An 18674-nucleotide genomic window follows, 5' to 3' on the forward strand; every position below is an offset into this window, starting at 1 on the left:
TGTATATATATATATATATATATATATATATATATATATATAGAGAGAGAGAGAGAGAGAGAGAGAGAGAGAGAGAGAGAGAGAGAGATTTCTGAGTGAAGATTCAGTACATTATAACATTAAAGAAGCTGTAGTTGCCTGTAAGGTGTTACTAAGCTATTCAGTTATTCCATCACTTTGGCTGTCCAGTTAAAGTTAAAGTCAAACACACAGCAAAAGACGAGAAGAGAAATTGGCTAAGAAATATAGATCACACTCTGAGAGTGGAGTGGGAAGAAAAGGTGGGAGACTTTGCCATCAGTACGTCCCCAGGGAGGGGGGGTTCCTGTCCTCTATCTCGCTCTACAAAGTCAGAGCCTTTCTATTTATACAGCGCTGTAATGTTTGGCATTTCCTTCGACGGGGGAGGGTTATGGCCATTGTTTTCTTTGGCTGCTGTTCGATTGGCTCCATGTGCTGAAATGTCAGGAGCTTGTGGCTCTATTTACTCGATTAGCTTTATTTATCAGTGAGAAAATATCGTTTGCTCTTTCTTAGGAGGGGATATCTTATCAGTGGTGAAGCCAAAAAACGGATGAAGTGAGAATCGATGAGCTCAAGCAGCCACTGGATGGATTGAGCTCATCTCATCCCCACATCTTTTGTGGGATGGTAATATATATATATATATATATATATATATATATATATATATATATATATATATATATATATATATATATATATATATATATAAACCTAAGCTTATTGTTGACATCTATAGTAAAAAGAATAGTGTAATATTGTACAAAATATAGTTGTAAACTGTTATATAGAGCAGTACCTTTTCACTCAAGGAGCAAGCGGCATTTTTTCCAGTGATGAGGCTGTTCTTTATAAACCCATAAGAAAAAAAACAAAACTCCAAAAGCTCATTTGGCATTTATGATCCATGTGAGCAGAATCTGATGCATTTATCTCGTTGTCCAAACCCACCAACATACAATAATTGTCACAAAGCAGCTCTAAAGGCTCTCAGATGGTATCAAAAAAAAAAAGGCCATGATATGGGAAAACACAACTTTACACTTTTGCCTGAACACAGCTATGACAGTGAGCAATCATGGGGAACATAACTGTAGAGATCAATAAAGTACAATCAACTGATTCAAAGCTTTAGTGAATATCAATCTTTCTCCTCCTGTTTGGGGTTTTAGAGGCCATAATTTTGTTTTTTATATAATGGGCTACAACAACAACACTATGGTGTTGGGAGTAATTGTAAAACCAATGAGTAGCAATTTCTTTCGAGAGATGCAAAATTAGAGTTAAGATTTTTTTTTTTTTTTTCCAGAGTTGCTCTGTGTTTAGCTCAATATAGTTCATCCGATTTGTCAGATCCACACCAGAAACTACTCTGTGGTTGATAAAAAAAAAAGGATCCCTTAAGCTGGGCATACTATGTATGATTTTTTTCTCCAGTCGTGTGAGAATTTTTTGATCATGCCGACTTTCAGCCTGATTGTGTGTCGTGTTGTGTACAGGGGGTAACGAGGGGCGATTAGCCTCTTACGACCACCTCAAGATCAGGAATCATAAGGTCGGGAGCAATTCAAACATGTTTGAAATTCAGTCGGCCGTGGGCAAATCGCTCAGTGAGCATGCACAAACAAGGATTCTTCTTCATCTGCTTCCTCAGAAGCCTGGTGGGGGTGTGAGTGAAATGGAGTTCTTCCTGTAAAATGGAGAGACCGTAGTAGCCACGATTGCTCTGCAGTTTCTTTGTCCAAATCTATCGTCGCCTTTTCTTTTTAGGGCTTTCAGCACACAAAATTGCACAAACTGCAAAGGCAGCATGTTTTACCCTAGTGAGCTTCATATTCCTCTTCTACTCGTTTGGCTTCCAGTTAGACGAGTCCGACGTGGTATTTAGACGTACAGTGTGAGGAGGTAGATCGCATCAGAGCATCGGGCCGCACAGTATTAGAACATACATTGTAAGCTATGGACTCACACTGTACGCTGAAACCGCAGGGTTTTGGCATACAGTGTGAGCTGTAGTCGATGCAGCGACTGAAAAAAAATCGTACAGTGTAAGCCCGGCTTTAACCCTTTAAAGCCCAATCCAAGAATAAAACAAAACAGAAAATTACTANTTTTGATATTAATAATTTATTACTATGCGATAAGTCAAGATTATTTTTTGTGTAATCTTCTTCCCTCTGTTATCAGGTATATCTGATTGTGTACAATAGGATTTTGAGCAAAGCTTTTACCATTAGATTATGCAAAAGTTGTCAGAAGCAAAACATTTCAGAAACCGTATGTATCAAATATGATACATTTGGCATTACAGGGTTAAGGATGATACCGCTACTACCATGCAGCTCCTCCAATGTTTCCACCACTTTTTGGCTGCTTCCTTGACTAATGCTTTCTTTTCCCAGCCAGTTAATTTATGTCGAATCCCCCTCTCCAAAACGATGTTTCAGTTTCCAAAATTCATTTAAATGTGCTTCATCAGATTTTCAAGTTAAACAATATTCTGCTTTAAGCTTGTCTGCAACTTTTTCAATTTTCATAAAAATATTCTCGGAATTTTGATGCGTTTTATTATTCATTTTCATTCTTTCATTGTTGGTTTGAATACCTTGCCCCTAAAAAACAGCCCAGTAATAAGCTGCATTGTGTAGAATCAGAATTAGAGAGCTCTTCCATCTCTGCAAAATCAGAGGGACAAGAATGTCCCAACATGGTGCTGTCAATACAGTGTAATACAGTAGGTAGATGCAGTATGTTCATGTTAGTAACTGACAGACCCAGAAGAAACTGTAGCAGCCTATGTTTGGATTTCCATCCCGTTACGATTACTGTGATTTTTTATTTATTATTTCAGCATATGTTAACTGATGGCTGCAAACCGAATTCACTACTGGATAATGACTCTATTTTGATTGACTCTTAAAATCTTCACAAAACAGATTTATTTATGCAAAGATTACACTGCACACAGATGGATCATGATCAGTACATGTCAAACTGACTATAATTAAAGAGAATATAAACAGTTTACATGAGCATAGGATGCAAACAGTATGAGAAATTTTTAAAGTACGTGATATTAAAGCTTAAAACACGATTGTGTTTGGCATAAAAATACAAATACACCAAAAAACAACCAGAAAACATGTTTAACAGTTTTGTAGCACTGGCCCCACAACTGAGGTCAACACAAATCAATAGGTAGTTAGTTAAACAATAGCTGCCCGGCCTTGCCGGCATTTTAAAAATAGCTATTCCCCGGGGCTGTGCAACACCAAAGAGTATAATAGTGAAGTTTAACAATGCCTACTGCTTCATCAGTTCTGACCTGAGCTTAATGCAAAGACTTAAATGACAACGAACTCACATCAGTAAATTTAGATTTATTCTCCAACAGGCAGGTTCCACTGACCTGCTAAAATGCATAATAAACCTTTAAGATCAATTGAAACTTTCTCAAATATTATTTTTTAGGTGTAATAAAATATAAACTCCTCCAGGAAATGAAAAAGCGGCACAGAAGACGATTTTTGAGAATATAGAAAATTTCAAATGGCCGACAGAGCATTTTTTTTCTCTGATTAATGAGCAAATGAGTCTATACCCTGACTAAACCTTATCTGTCTGATGTCAGGAGTCTTGTTTCCTTTCTTCCCAGCTCACCTTCTTGGCTTTAGCTTCCAAATCTATGTGCAGGAACTTCTAAGCCTCTCTGGACATACAGATAAGACTGATCTTCAACAATATATATTGTTTGGCTTACCTGTTTTTTGTCCACTTCTTGATCAGCATCTATAAATCAATATTTCTCTCTCTGGATGAAACTTTTATGATCAGTTATAGTTTATTAAAGCAAGAATCTCAATGCTGTTAAAGAGGCCAAAAATGAGGTGCGACACTTAGTGCTAAAGGTTTTACCTGGGCTTGGAAACCTTTATGAATGCACTTTGGTAATGCAATAATGGATAAAGCAAGAAATAAATGTCATGCTTATTCAAATTTATGCAAATTCAATAACCTTCTAAATCCATTATGAATTGAAAGCCTCTATGAAACTAAAAACACTCCATAACAGTGCTTTCTCAGAAGACAGGATGTCTGACTACTCACAGGTCAAACAAGTATTTCTGGACAAGACGTCACATCTTCACAAGCTCTTGCTCTTTGGAGGAAGAGGGTGTACCACACTCTGACCAACAAAGAGGTGTCTGGAACTGGCAGCAGAATAAAAAAAAAAAGAAAACTGGATTCCTGATGGAATAAAGCCGAAAGAGGGAACTGTTTCCACTTTATTAGCCGACTCTACTGTGTCCTGAATGTGAAGACAGTCACCTTAGAAATGAGGCACACTAATGATTCAGTAACTTAAAGAAGTGCATGAAACAGAAAGAAACTTAAGGTGGTTGGTTTCTGTATACATTTTATCAGCGGATCATGTTTTGTAGGGAATTTTTTAAAAGCTTTTCAACATTGATGTGGTTCATTGGCTTTGCAGGTCTTTTTTAAAAGTTTTAATAAGATCCCACTAAAGCAAAAGTCTGGGCTTTAAATGGGCCAAAGTGAGAACATCTGTTTATCACTTTTCTTTTTATTCTGGTTTTTATTTAGTGATGTGTATATTATTATTAACATATCAGAGCACTTTACAAAAAAGTGGTTGGAAAACAAGCTAAGTCACCATCCTTCCACCATCGAGCCTGACAGCTTGTATGAGGTACCTATCAATGCCACTTTGGTTTTATTTATCCGAATGACATCATTCCATCACTTTCTGTATGAGAAACCCTTAAAACCCAGCTTCTGGAGCCACATTCCCACTAGAAGAATGATACTTTCTCAGAATTACTTGCTCAGCAAATGCACAGTTATGAATATTTAACATGATAAGCAAGGCCTGAAAAGCCTGGGATAGTGTTTTTCTGCAGTTTCTAGGAGCAACCAACTTCCACTAGGAAGAAGACATCTCAGAAGACTACTAGCATTAACCAGATTCTACTTACCGGTAATACTTTTTGGAGGACATATTATTGACTTCAAATAGCTTTCAAACGTATTTAATACTTTGATATGCACCAATAAATTGCTTCTATAAGGCCAGTAAAACAAAAAAAAACTGCTTCTTTTAGGGAGGTGGTCATACTTGCTGATACACACTTTAAACAGGGCTTTAATTGACACCATCCACAGCTATGATTCCCATTAAACTTATTGGATGAAGGCCGGAACTAACAATTATTTTCAAAATCAAGTAATCTGTCAATTCTTTTTTTCGATTAATCGATCAATAATCACATAACAAAAAGTTCCTTCAAAATTTTTTTACTTTATTTCGATAATCGATTAATCCGATTAATTCTTTTAAACTTATTTGGAAGCAACTTCTGCCTCTCTTTGCTGCTCTGAGTGTGGAGTTGATGGAAAGAACTAAACTGAAGTGAGAATAGACTCATATGAGTTTGTAAAATCTTTGATTAGGAAACTACCCAGGGTGCTCAGCAAAACAGAAACAAGGCTGAGAGATAATGGTGGTAGGTAGGGAACACTGATTGATCATCTCTGCTGTTCCAGCTTACCTTCAGAGAGTGAATTTATAACATCTATCAGACTATAAATCGTGGCTTGGTTTCTTTATGTTTAGAGAAAGACAGATTAATTTAGAAATGGAGATACATTAGGTCTAAAGAAAGGTGGTTATCATATAAAGGTCACTTTTGTTTCACTCACACTTAAATAATAATTTAACATAGTAAGTCAGGATACAGGGATATGGCTGCTGAATAGAGTCTATGTTTTGAAAGTTATAAAGAAAGAGAAACAGGAAGCAAGAGGAAGAGGAAACAAAGGGAGCTGATTGAGCTGAAAATGAAAAAGAAAAATCAAAGAACCAAAAGCCTGGGAGCTACAGTGACCTGGGGCAGAATAGCACATAGAAAAGTTCTGACTTTACTTCTAAACAAGTATCCCTGATCATAATCCATTTCAGATTGTTTCTCTCTGAAAATAAAATTAACAATTATCTCTGCAAAATTGATAGTAGATGTGATTTAAATAATGATGACTCTGTCCTCCAGAAGCAATTTACATTTAACAAAAATCTCCTTGGCTTGTATTATACAATCTATTTCTTGGATTACATGTTCCTTCCTATCAAGGGCCATAAATCAGCTTTGCTTCCTCTGTTTTTAAGTTGTTGCTAGTAGAGCCAGTTAAAACATTGTAAGCTCAGTTGTTGCTCCATTCATCAGCAAAACATCCAGTGAGAATCCGGAGAGAGAAACAAACATAGGCTGGATCGATAAGAGGCCAAAGAAGGTCAATTAGATGCTGATAACAATGTGTACAACATCTAATGATGTTTACCTGGTCCACATTTAACCGGTAAAACGATGAACAGCAGGTGGCTTTAATCTACTACTACTAATTTTGCTGTAGTTTATAAAAAGTATTTGATAGGAATAGAGGAGAAAAACANAGTTATATAGGTATTAAAAATTTTAAAAGAAATAAATAAAACTGCTTAGTTGGTGCTTCTGTCCCCTTTTTAAGATACATTTGACCATACTTGCTGTGTATTTAGTATTGCTGTATGTTTGGTACTTGAATGAAACCACTGAAAAGGCAAAAAACAAACAGAAAAAAAACCCCAAAAAATCATACCCCACCTAAACTGAAGGGAATCTATCATCAAATTCAAAGCAAAGATGGACTTTAGGAAACTCTTGTAAGTCCAAGTTTGTTTTTTAGCCAATACATTTTTTTTTTTTTTTAACAAAGCTAGATTTTATATCAGATGATTTGGGTAACATTTAAAGAATTCAAAAGTTAATATAGTCAACAAGAAAAAATAATCTTTAAATAATGATCTTTTTAAAATAAATATACTTTCAGGTTTCTCATAAAGAACTTCTGTAAGATTAAGGAAACACTAGTGCACCACTGTTCTACTTTTAACACCACAATCTCCAACATATTTGTCATCTTTTACTAGTTGGTGAACATCTCCTGCAGAGTCTTTCATTGAAAATGTCAAAAAACAAAAACTGGAAAAAGCTTGAAATGGTAATAATTGTCAAATGAAAGTAAAATCAAAGATGTGATCTGCAATAAATAAATCGAAATCTTTAGGTAGGAGGGGAACAAACATTGTACTCTAGATCAAGACTAAAGTTAATCCTAATAGATGGAAGGAGGGGGGATGATGTTCTGTGAACATTTAACAGTAAACTGTATTTTCAAGGACCAAATAATGTCAAAACAATTGCATTTGTTCTTCAGCTAAAACTGAAAAGTGAAAGAACCTGTCTCCATTTCATCAAACTGATTGTTTTTAATAACTTTAACCAGAAAGTAAAAAGTAATTTTCCTTGTCCAAATAAACTTCTATGGAAAACTTAAAGAACAGAGACAAAAACTCGGTTTTAGAGCGCAAAAACTTTAAGGGGATTGCTTGTTAAAATTCTTCTGATCTAAAGTGAAACCCCCATCCCTAGTGGTCCAGAAATGCCTTTCTTGTTAAGAACCTCGCTGCTCTGAGTACAATGGAATGATAAAAACAGTGTGGGCACAAAAATATGAGGGCGTCTGCCACAATATATATCTTTCCATGCTGCATGTACTTTAACTCCCACAGCCTTTCCCTTGATCCAGGCTTCAGACTTTCCATCCAGCTTTCTATCGTAATGTATGCAATCTGGCCTCTGTGAACTGTATGGATTTATTTTGTACTATGAATGTAAATACATAGCATTTTAATCGATATTGTGTAAAGTAATCACCTGCTGTGTAAAACCAAATACAAATTAGGACCTTTGAAGGCTGTTTTGACACTTCCAATTCTATGCAAGTGCTTTCTGTTATTTTGTGGCTGGTTTTAGTGTCTTGTTACATGACATCAGTGTGTGATTATTATGATTTCTTCCCTCTTCAACCATCATTTTGTGGTGCATCAGTAAAGCCAGGGAGTTAGTGAAATCAGACAATTATCGGTTTGATCTGCCAGGACCAGTTACTGGCCAGACTGTAACAGACTAAGTGCACTGACAAAAAAATAAAATAAAAAATCAGTTAAGACACCATAGGTGATTGAAGCAGAAAACCCATATTAACCTATGCTGCAGTATAAAACAAAGCTTTAAAACACAATTTTAAAGTAACGTACATTTTGTTTGAAATAATGAGAGATGTTTGTGGGTCATACTGGCTTTAAGAGAATGAAACCTTAACCAGATAACAGGAAGGCTGACAGCAAAGCAGCTATTTTCTTTGGTCATGTTTGTCTTCTAAACTGTTTATGCTGAAAAGGGATCATTTTGAAAAGCCAGAAATAGGGTACGGAATTTTTTTCCACAAAATGCACACAAAGACAACTTTTAGGTTAATGTTGTTTGCATGAACTAAATCAATTGCAAACAAACAAGGCTAGTTTGTCAGTTTAGTGTGAACTGCTTTATTAATTTAACTAATACAAAAGCAACATTGTTTTACATCCAGTCCTTTCTCACATAGTAGCCTGACATTATTTTTGCTCTTCCTAAATCTCTCTTTTTCTCATTTATTTTCAAACCAAAAGTGCATAAAGAACTCCACTAAAGTCAAAAAACCACAAGGGCCCAAAGTTTATTAACGGAACCGTGGCAGCTAACTGAGGTGATTTATTGGAGCTGCTGAGAAGATTTGTGAAACTTCTCCTTGTTTAATGCACAAAGCTGGAACTATGTCACGAATGGTTAAGACCTATAGCACAGGGCAAGGATTTGAAAACACCAATGCATAACTTCTATTGGAATGTGCCCTGACCGTAGAAAAAAAAAACAGACCACCCACACACAGATAAACCTTATTTGGTTCCTGGTTGTCCTGTCAAGATGTTTGGATATTATGCTCTTATAAGGATCTAACTGGCAGCTGACAGGAAGGCTGCTTAAATGTTTCATCAAGGTAAAGGGAAGATTTTCCAAAGGAGGACATTTCAATGTCAGTTGAAATTAGACTTACGACTCACGTCATATTTGAAATCAAGATGAAAAGGTCCTGTCAGAGAAAAAGTGGCCTAACTAGAATTAATTAATATAAAAGAGAAGATTTTACTTCAGATTTTGTGTGCAAGGACATTTGAGGACGTGATTATATGACAACTTGCTTTATGATGTGACAGAAACTTAAAGACAGAATGCCAAACTGAGAAACATGTCATAAATTATTTAACAGAACAAAGAGGGAAATGAGAGATATTTTGACAGCCAACACTGTCAGGAGTAAGGACAGACTTCTTTGAATCTGACTTTTCACTATCTCATTATTTTGTGATCTTTTTTTATCAGGATGCACCAAGGCATCCACTGGGAACCTGCATCGACCCATTTTTAGCTTGACTGTCGGCGAAACATGAACTGCTGCCCTCAAAAATATAATCTTTCTTGCAATAGTAGATTCATGTGGTCTGCAACAGCGAGTGTGGACATAGTAACTGAGAGAAAAGGATCCAAAGTTAACTATTTTAATATTGAGAAAACACAAAGAGAGCAAGACAGGCAGACTCAAACGAAGTAACAGACAGAGTGAGCCTAATATAATAATATAATGTCATAATAATAATGCAATAAATAATACTCCCTTTTATGCTTTTGAGACTCTAATCTTTGAAATCAAATTAAATTTATGGCAAACCTCATCAAAATTTTAAGGATGTTCACCCAGAGCACTGTTTTAGTGCTCCATAAATAATCCCTAATAGAGATGCTAACATGTTAAGATTTTACAGTACAAAGACATATTGTTATCCCAACTCTCTTAATAAATATTTAAAAGCTGGTAAAAAATATCTAAATTATCTCACCTACATTTCAGATCTTAAATATAAATCATAATCGAATACACTTTGCTGTTCGCATCCTTTCGATGTTCTGAGACAAATAGTCAAACACATATGTGCAGCAGCAGAAATAAAATATGCTGCTTTCAAAACTATTGCAATACCACACAGTCAATAGTGTGACTAAACCTTGGGGGTGCTGACAGGAAACAACACCAACTTTTCCTTAAGGTAATGAGAGAGATAGATAGAATTAGACAGGAGAGAGGAAGGGAGGAGGAGCGGAAAGGGACTTCAGGAAACAAGCATATAGATAGAAAGACAGTCAGCAAAGCCAATGTATGGCATTTGAAGGTTTAAGCAGCAGCCTGGAGCATTGATTCTGCCCTTGTCTCTTTGAGATGGGGAGCATTGATGAGTGTACTGATGTGTAATCAGTCTGATGAGGCATGTTGTGTGATGGTATGAGACAGTAAGCTCCAAGGCCTTAGGAAAAACAGAAGTCAGTAAAGTATTTTAACTAAAAGACTGCAGAAAGGCAAGTTAATGGTTTTCAAAGCCAACACAAGTTTTCATCTTGTCTTAGGTAAGGGCTACAACATACCTAAAAAAAGTTCTGCTGCATCCTTGGCTGAGGTAGTAGTTTCAAACCCAACCATAAAAATCAAGTATATCTCTGAAAGACAGATTGGTGCATCTCTATTACAGCGTAGAGAAAAACATAACACTGGAATAATTGGATTTCTATGTTAGCCAGTCTTCAGTACATTTTACATTTTTGACCAGCTGGCACAGATAGAGTAGGAAAGTGAGGAAGAATCTAGAAACTGGATTGGATATTGATTTGGATAAGTGTAGCCGAATCAAAAGCTAAACAGTTTACAAGAGCAACATTTATTTAATATCCCCAGACATAAATGCTTCCTGCTGTGCATTACACACAGACAGACTTAAAGCGGCCTGAACAACACTTGTGCTCCCTCTCACCGTCAGCTGAGCTCAGCAGGATCGACAGAGCTGAGTTAAGTTAAATGTTTGGCATTCAGCACGAGCCATGGATGAATTATAGGTGACACCTCAACGCTTCTCTGACTACCATGTGGCTCTCATCACAATGTGACACAGGAAAATACAGCTCCCTGGACTATGACAGAAAGGATACTGCAGATGTATTCTTAACATGATTCTTTATACAGTTATTAATTGGTTGAGTTAGTTTTTAATTTAAAAAAAGAGTAACACAACATAGTTCAAAACTGTGCTGTAGGGAAAAAAAGGATGCACGGTGTGCCATGGTGTGTATACGGTTATGGTAAATGTGGAAGAGCTGCAGGCACCCAAAGCTAATTTAAGAGAATCAGAGGAAGGGATAACTATCCGTTGTACACTGGGTTTTCTATCAAATTGAGAAGAGGAAAGTCGCTGACAAATAGCCTAAGGAAGTCCCATTTTTGTTTCCCATGTAGGGCACAAAGCAAGCATGTTATAGGAAAGCTCAGATATGAAAAAAATAACCCATTTGCATATAAACAGGAATATCAAAACCACACAACACCTTTTATAAAACTAGCCTCCATAAATAAATAAAATGATGGGAGCATTAGGCTATGAGGAGTTCATCGAATGTTGCTGAGCTTATGGGAACATGGCTAGAATTAAATACAAGGTTATTCTAGAAGAATTCCCATTGAAAGCCACAAAAATGGGTGGAGATTCACCATCTGGAGGGACAAGGACTCCTAATGTAAAACCAGAGCAACAATAGAGTGGTTTAAATCAAAGCTTCTTTTAGAACAGCCAGATCTAAATACAGATGAAAAATATGTGGCAAGACTTAAAAAGTTCTGTTTTCAAACACCCCGCCTATGTCCAATCATACTGAGCTTCACGTAGCTTCCAAAAAAACATTAAATTGTCTGTTTGCATTCTAGATGTACACGGCTCCATGGATTTGCACTTTAAAAGAAGTTAAAGGCAGCCAAATGCAAATCCATGAAATTTCATATGTCATATTTTGACGTCACATTTATGTTGTACTTTAAAGGAGTCTAAAACAGACTAATGAAATAAGATACAATGACATTTTGGGTGAAGAGGTATGGACAATTTTATAAACAATTGTAGATTTCATTAAAAATTTCGCATCTGTGATGATTTTTTTTTTTAAACCACAAGTCATACAAAATATGTGGTTGATGTTAAATATATGCTTTAACAAACCATATGTGTAGCCAGAGAGCAATAGTAAAACAGTAATAGTATGTTGACATTGAAACACTGACAGCCAGCATGCATTTTAATTAAGAGCTCAGAACCAAACCAGCTGTCAACATTTCATTCCCTGTTTGGCTTCTTTGCATCTTTACTGTCATCCTCAAACATCTCTGGGATCCAACAAGTCTGTTGCGCAATTTGGCAAACTATACATTAACAGTAAACATCTCTGTTTATGTTATTTCTATGTTTATGCAAAATGCAGAAATAAAACAGTTTCAAGTTTCATCAGTCTCCAGCAGCCTACCTCAGACATGATCACACACTTTTGACTTGGGTCCACTCACTCACGGGAAAAGCTTAAAGCCAGACGCGTCAAGTTAAGGAAAAATCCCCCTGACAGAGGGGGAAAAAATAACCACCGGCTCTCGTTTCTATTCCAGGGCGCCTCTGCCTGCGTGTGTGAGAGCAGAGCCACGAAGCTGAGCCCCACTTCACACCAAGACAGTCAGACCCCTCCGAAGGACGGAGGGGAGGGGTTGGAGACACCTACCAGCTTTACGCGCCCGACGCCTGGTTCCTGTGACATCTTGGAAGTATCCCGGATTTATTTAGGAGGGGAGGGAAATAAACAAGAATGGGCTCAAAAGCTAGACTTGATCCTTGAAATGAGGATTTTTCATCTGTAGGAGACTCCGCGTAAAAACGCAAAGAGAAAAACTCTGGAACGCAGGAAGCAGGAGCGATCCGTCTGTCGCCCAGACTCTGAACCAGTCAGCTGCAGCGCACCGCTCCGAGGCAAAGCGGAATATTCAACTTTGGAAAAAATGAGAGAGGGATAGAGAGAAAGGGGAGAGAAAGAGGAGGGGAGGGGAGGCCGACAATCGCAGGAAAAAGCGGCTCCTCCTACCTTCCCATTACCAAACGCAGAGGCGAGCAGATACAGTAGGAGGTCAGTGCGCCCCGCATGAACTGCGGAGCGCCAAGTGTTAACCCCTGGTTAATTCATCCAAAGTGCGCCTTAGCAGCAGAGGGCAGGTTAAACTTTGAAGCTTTATTAATGAAAGAAATTTCAAGGAGTCGGACAGTGAGGTCATATAAGGTTAATTCCTCTCTATGGAGCAGGTTTTTTTTCATTCAGTCAGCAAGATATTCGCCCACATTCCTCTATCCTTTTCTTATTGTGGAAAAATGATGTAACTTCGAGCAACAGATGCAGATTCCCTAATAAAACAACATACATCTTTCATTATTTACACATGGCAAAGCAGAGAAATTGTGCAGTTAAAGCTAAACGCTGGCAGGACATACGTTTTAATATTGATAGGTCCAATATATTATAATACAAATATAATGCTTAAAGGGGATCACTGTTTTTTTTTTTTTTTTTACATTGGGCCCTTGATTTTATGTTATTACATCATGTTCTACTCACCCGTATGAGTTTTGTGTCATTTGGAGCTGTTCTGAAGATATTCAGTTTTGTTATATCCAAGTAACGTCTTCCTATGGGCAACGACTTGAAGGCAAAAACTAAACTGTTCATAATTTATTCATTATGGTACGTCAGCATTCATAACATGTAGGCGAATCACCTCCCCCAGACATCTGCGGTTATATTTTTTATATTTTTAAAAAACAAAGCAGAGCGTGTATGACGTCATCCGTGCGCCGGACTGGAGTTGTGACAGGCAGCCCGAGCCACAGGTGGCTATGCTCTATCCCTTCTATTCATTCAGCTAACTAATCTGAATCGTTCAATTCCATTTTGAGAGCGAGATCATCTGTGGTAGTAGCACTAGACATCTTCCAGGCATGTGAGTAAAACTAGCAGCAGTTCAGCGGACAGGATGAATTAATGGTAGCCGGCGCGTGCGGATGACGTCATACACACTCCACTTTGTTTTAAAAAAATATAAATATAAAAATTATAACCACGGATGTCTGGGGGACAAGGATTCACCTACATGTTATGAATGCTGGCGTACCATAAAAAAACTATTATGAACGTTTGTGCCTTCAACTTGTTGCCCATAGGAAGACGTTACTTGGATATAACCTAATGGAATATCTTCAGAACAGCTCCAAATGACACAAAACTCATGTGGGTGAATAGAACATGATGTAATAACGTAAAATCAAGGGGCCAATGTAAACAAAAACGATGTTCCCCTTAAAATTCTGTCAAGTAATTATCACCAACATGGGAGGAAATTAAACTTTCAATTTAAATGCATGCACCTAATCTTTAGGAATAATTTAAACCCATTCACTTAAATACCTGATATCAATTAAAGGGCTATAATTATGTATTATGCCTATACAGAAAAGAGCAAAAACCATTTAATTATTATAAAATACAGCTCCAACAGTCCTTTTTGAGCCTATATAGAATTCAACATTATCACAACCCAACAAACGTTAATGAATAAATAAACCAATCTACTCTGGTTTTAGAAAGCTATGACTCAGTAAAAATTAGACAGAAATGCAGGTCCCACGTTTAGGGTTTTTATTTGAAAAATACAAATTAAAGCTGCGCATATGTTTCCCTAATATTTCCAAAATCTGTAATGCTCTATTACATAAACTCTAAAAAAAAAAAACTTAAAAGTCTGTAATATTACAAAATGTGGAAAAAAATTCACGGGTTATAAATACTATTGCAAAGCACTATATCCCAGGGATTTCCCTGAACTTTGCTCTGATAAGCTTTTAGTGTATGTGTTCTGCTACTTGGCTTTGTGTGCCTGTTTAATTGGGAACAACACAGAGGTTAAGAATGAGATTGTTTGCCTGTCATGACCCGCACCTTTCTGACCTCTCACAGCTCGGCACGCATTCTTTTTTCTTGAATATGTGCTTGATGCATTGCTGTAATAGGCAATGAGGTCATGCTATCAAAATAAACACAGACTATTTCTACTTAAGAAATATGTCACTTTTATCTCTGATACTGGATAAAGTGTCAGAAAAAGAATCACGTACCAGCGTTACAACAGCAAAGTGAATGCTGGCATTGTTTTCAAGGCCTTATTAATTAAGCAGTCTTATTTGCTGACTAGGACAGAGGTTAGAGGGAGATATCTGCTTCTACAAGAAATCTGTTGTGGATAAAACTGTGCCAGACAAGGTGTGTCCCGACAGGCAGGTCTGTCTTCAGACTCTTAACAAGATGTTACCGTGCAAAGTCTCTGGGGGCCTGCTGGGTCCCAAATCGCCATATTTACCCATCTGTCTCATTTCATTGTGTCCATAAACACACATTGAAGCCTAGATCTGGCCTATTTTGTGTCTCCCATGAGCAAAACTTCTATTAGCTTAACAACTGTTCTGTGGGATGTCTGAATCAGGATGTCTCTGCTTGTTTCTTTGTTGCAGATGTTAAAGATCTGTAGTTGCGCTACCAGACAAACAGGTTGGCTCGAACGTCAGTCAGAATGAATGATAAGAAACATGATATGCAGCTTTGCAAACCAAAGAGGTGGACAAAAGCGTCTGCGTCAAGATTATTAAGTGGATCACTTTTCCTGTGCTGACTGGCTAAGACTGTACCTTATCTAATCCATCTGTCTGTAAGTGAACATAAAAATAACAATGTCTACTGAATACATAGCAAGACTAAGTTGCGAGTGACTATCATGTCAACTCCCTGCAGGAGGTATTTTGAGTTTTAATAGGTCTTTTGCCCTTTAAGTCTGACAGAACGGCTGCCTGATTGACTGTGCAGACTAAGCCTGGATTCAGCCTGAGGCACCCACAGTGCTGTCTTCACTTTCTGACCACATGGACATGTGAGTTTTCTGAGCCTGGCAGTCAGCTGCACTGAGAGGGAGCTTTTAACATCCAGCACTCTAAATGAACTCAGTGTTTTGTGGGTTGGCAAGCACTAATGTATGTTTACTCACCGCGTGTTCAAAGCGCCTCTTTTATTTGCTGCAGCGATTGGTCACAGGAATGCTATAGAGGGCGTTTTTTTAAAGCCAGTTTCTTTTTTAATCTATCTTTTTCTCATTCTGAGCCACTGAGACTCACTTCCAATTATATTGGAGACCCGTGTGATTACAGCAGCCATATTAGCAAATATACAGCTGATAACAATGGATTAGTGTCGAGATTCTCCCCAACAAAGACGCCTTTTGGCCTAGATAGATGCTTAGGAAATATATGGGGAGAAAAGTTGGCTGATATACTGTTGTAGTTCTTGACTCGTGCCGAGTTTACTGATTGTATAAAGTAGCAAGATTTGTCATCTCTAGGGATATAGCATGACATCCAGCTCGAGAGATTAAACCATACATGCTGTTAGGTTTATAAAAGCATGATGAAGCAAATTTATGTTTTAGGGAAAACTAAAAATACAAATGGTTTGTTCTCACAAGTTAACTATTTTTAAAAGAGTTTATAAAAAGCATGTAATTATGAATTTCACATTTGACCAGTCTATACAAGACATATGTGGATTTTATACTTGTATAAGGTGGTCCTCAATCTAAAAATGACAGAGTATAATAATTTTTTTGTGTCATTTTGGCTGCATCCAAGCGGTTACATCTTAAAATGGTCTTATGGACGTGGCAGTTTTAATACTGAATGCCATCTCTGTAGCAGCCGGGATTCTTCCCCCGCATCACAGTCAGGATTTAAACCACCTTACCATGGAACCATTGGAATACAATCTGTGCTTTGAAAAACCCCGTGAAGGTTTCTTAATCCCAAACAGTTTTTTTTTCTTGTTCAAGTTAAAATATGACCAGTATAAGTATTTTAGAGGTTGAACTCCAGATGATCAAATCCTGTGCTGTTGGTCTTAATTTAGAAGTCTTAAGGAAATACGAGGCACGTGCAACTTTTGATGTTTGTTTCGGATAACTGTTAGCTACAAAAAATTCCTCTTCTGACACACTCTACTTGAAATGGCATGTCAGTTTGTTTTCTTTCACTTACCAAGTTGAGATCCAACAAAAATGCTCTCTGAAGCAGTGGCGGCCTGTGGGGTTTTCTCCGGGGAGGGTTATGAATTCAAAACACACGTATACTAAAACCAATCAATCGTACACTAAGTTATAAAACCAGTATATTTATATAAATGCCAACAACAACAAAAAAACATTATAAAAACAAAACATAATTTTCATGTACAGGTTTACTTTTTACATAAATCTCTATGTGGCTTTGTGAAGGCAAATCTGTGTTTTGCATGGTCCAATAAGTCACAAACTAAAAAACTATTTGTACCTGTTTAATAATGGAGAAGCTTTTAGTCAGCTTTTATATTTTTTAATATATAAAAACTATTTTCTGAGAATGTGTTTATTTAAGAGCAACTATGCAAATTAATGAACACTGAGAAAAAGTACACTATGTTATTTTCCATGTAAATTCCAGATTTTTCATGCTTCTTTGCCTTTTCTAAAAGGTGCTTTAAATCAGTCTTACCTGTCTTTGTTCATGCTGGGTTAGATCCTGACGTTTGAAAAAGGAGGCAGGAAAGCAGACTAAAGAATTAGCCAAGCCTTCTAGCTAAACCAGATCGTGTGTACCGTCTCCATCTGTCCTTGAACTGCTGATTAATTTTGATTTTCAGCTGATCAGGACCAAATTATTTCACCTCCAGCTTCTCTTGGTACTTTTGCTAAAAAGGGATTTCACTTAAATACATTTTTCTTGCTCCATTTCTCTCGTCACCAATCCAAAGACAAACAAAACAGCTTTACTTATCATGAAAGATTAAATATTTGTCTTGCAAATCTAAAAAAATATATTTATTATTTCAAAATATTGTAATTTTATCATTTTATCATTTTGTCTTAATCAATGTCATTGGGTGGGGCGGCGCCTCTATTGACCAACCACCACTGCTCTGAAGTTAGAAAAAGCTTAGTAACAGCTACTATACATATAAAACACAAACGTTTCAAGTTTAAGCTGATAAGTTGCAAAGCGGATGGTTTACATCTCACCTAAAGTATCACTTTACAAGTTATATTTCATAAGGATATACATTTTTAGGTTGATACCTAAAATGTAAAGAGATACTGTATAATACTCTTTTTTTTAGATTAAACTTCCATTCTTTGATTTACAAGCATTTATTAGGCCTCACAATATACTAATAAGCTAAAACAAGGCAAGGAGTGTTGAAGGCAATCTGCCAATTTCATACCCCGTATCTATGTCTGGAAGAAGACATAATTTCTTTGTCCAACTAATAGTGGTTAAAACCCATAATCACCAGCATATAGGTTTTCCGTTTTTCAGATAGAACACGTTTAACTAGGACCGCAGCAAACACAGCTTTTGTAGTGATTTTAAAACCAATCATATTTTGGTTCTCCGTTCAAATTTCAATAACAAGGTATAAATGTTAATGGACACTACATCATAAATATGCTTGCATAAGTTAATGTGGTACTATTTAAACTCTAAAATGACCCCATCAAGATTTTCTTAACCTCTTCTAGTGTTTTATTGCAATATTTCGATTCATGGACACACACATTCACGAGGCTTATACCTTATGCATGAGGCACATATCTCAGTCCTACAAAAGTGACAGCAAGGAGGATGTGTGTATGGTGATGGGGTGCTCGCCATGTTGTCTATCAACAATAATTATGTGCAGGGC

At 36.9% G+C, this 18674-nt stretch overlaps 1 protein-coding gene across 5 annotated transcripts in view; it reads right to left on the bottom strand.

The window, feature by feature from the left end:
- The window catches only part of mid2 (midline 2), a 208221-nt gene that overhangs the window by 116767 nt on the left and 72780 nt on the right, over positions 1 to 18674 (bottom strand). For 2 of the 5 annotated variants that reach the window (XM_015384687.1, XM_015384683.1), the window contains exon 1: positions 12600 to 12862. The exons of 2 other annotated variants lie outside the window; for them this stretch is intronic. The gene's annotated coding sequence lies outside the window, so the exon portion shown is untranslated. Of the gene's footprint in view, positions 1 to 12353; positions 12538 to 12599; positions 12863 to 18674 lie in introns of those variants that run through there. One more of the 5 variants, XM_015384685.1, reaches the window with a different exon arrangement.

This window comes from Cyprinodon variegatus, unplaced genomic scaffold (assembly GCF_000732505.1).
Source record: "Cyprinodon variegatus isolate N-32 unplaced genomic scaffold, C_variegatus-1.0 Scaffold319, whole genome shotgun sequence".
Classification (NCBI taxonomy): Eukaryota; Metazoa; Chordata; class Actinopteri; order Cyprinodontiformes; family Cyprinodontidae; genus Cyprinodon; species Cyprinodon variegatus.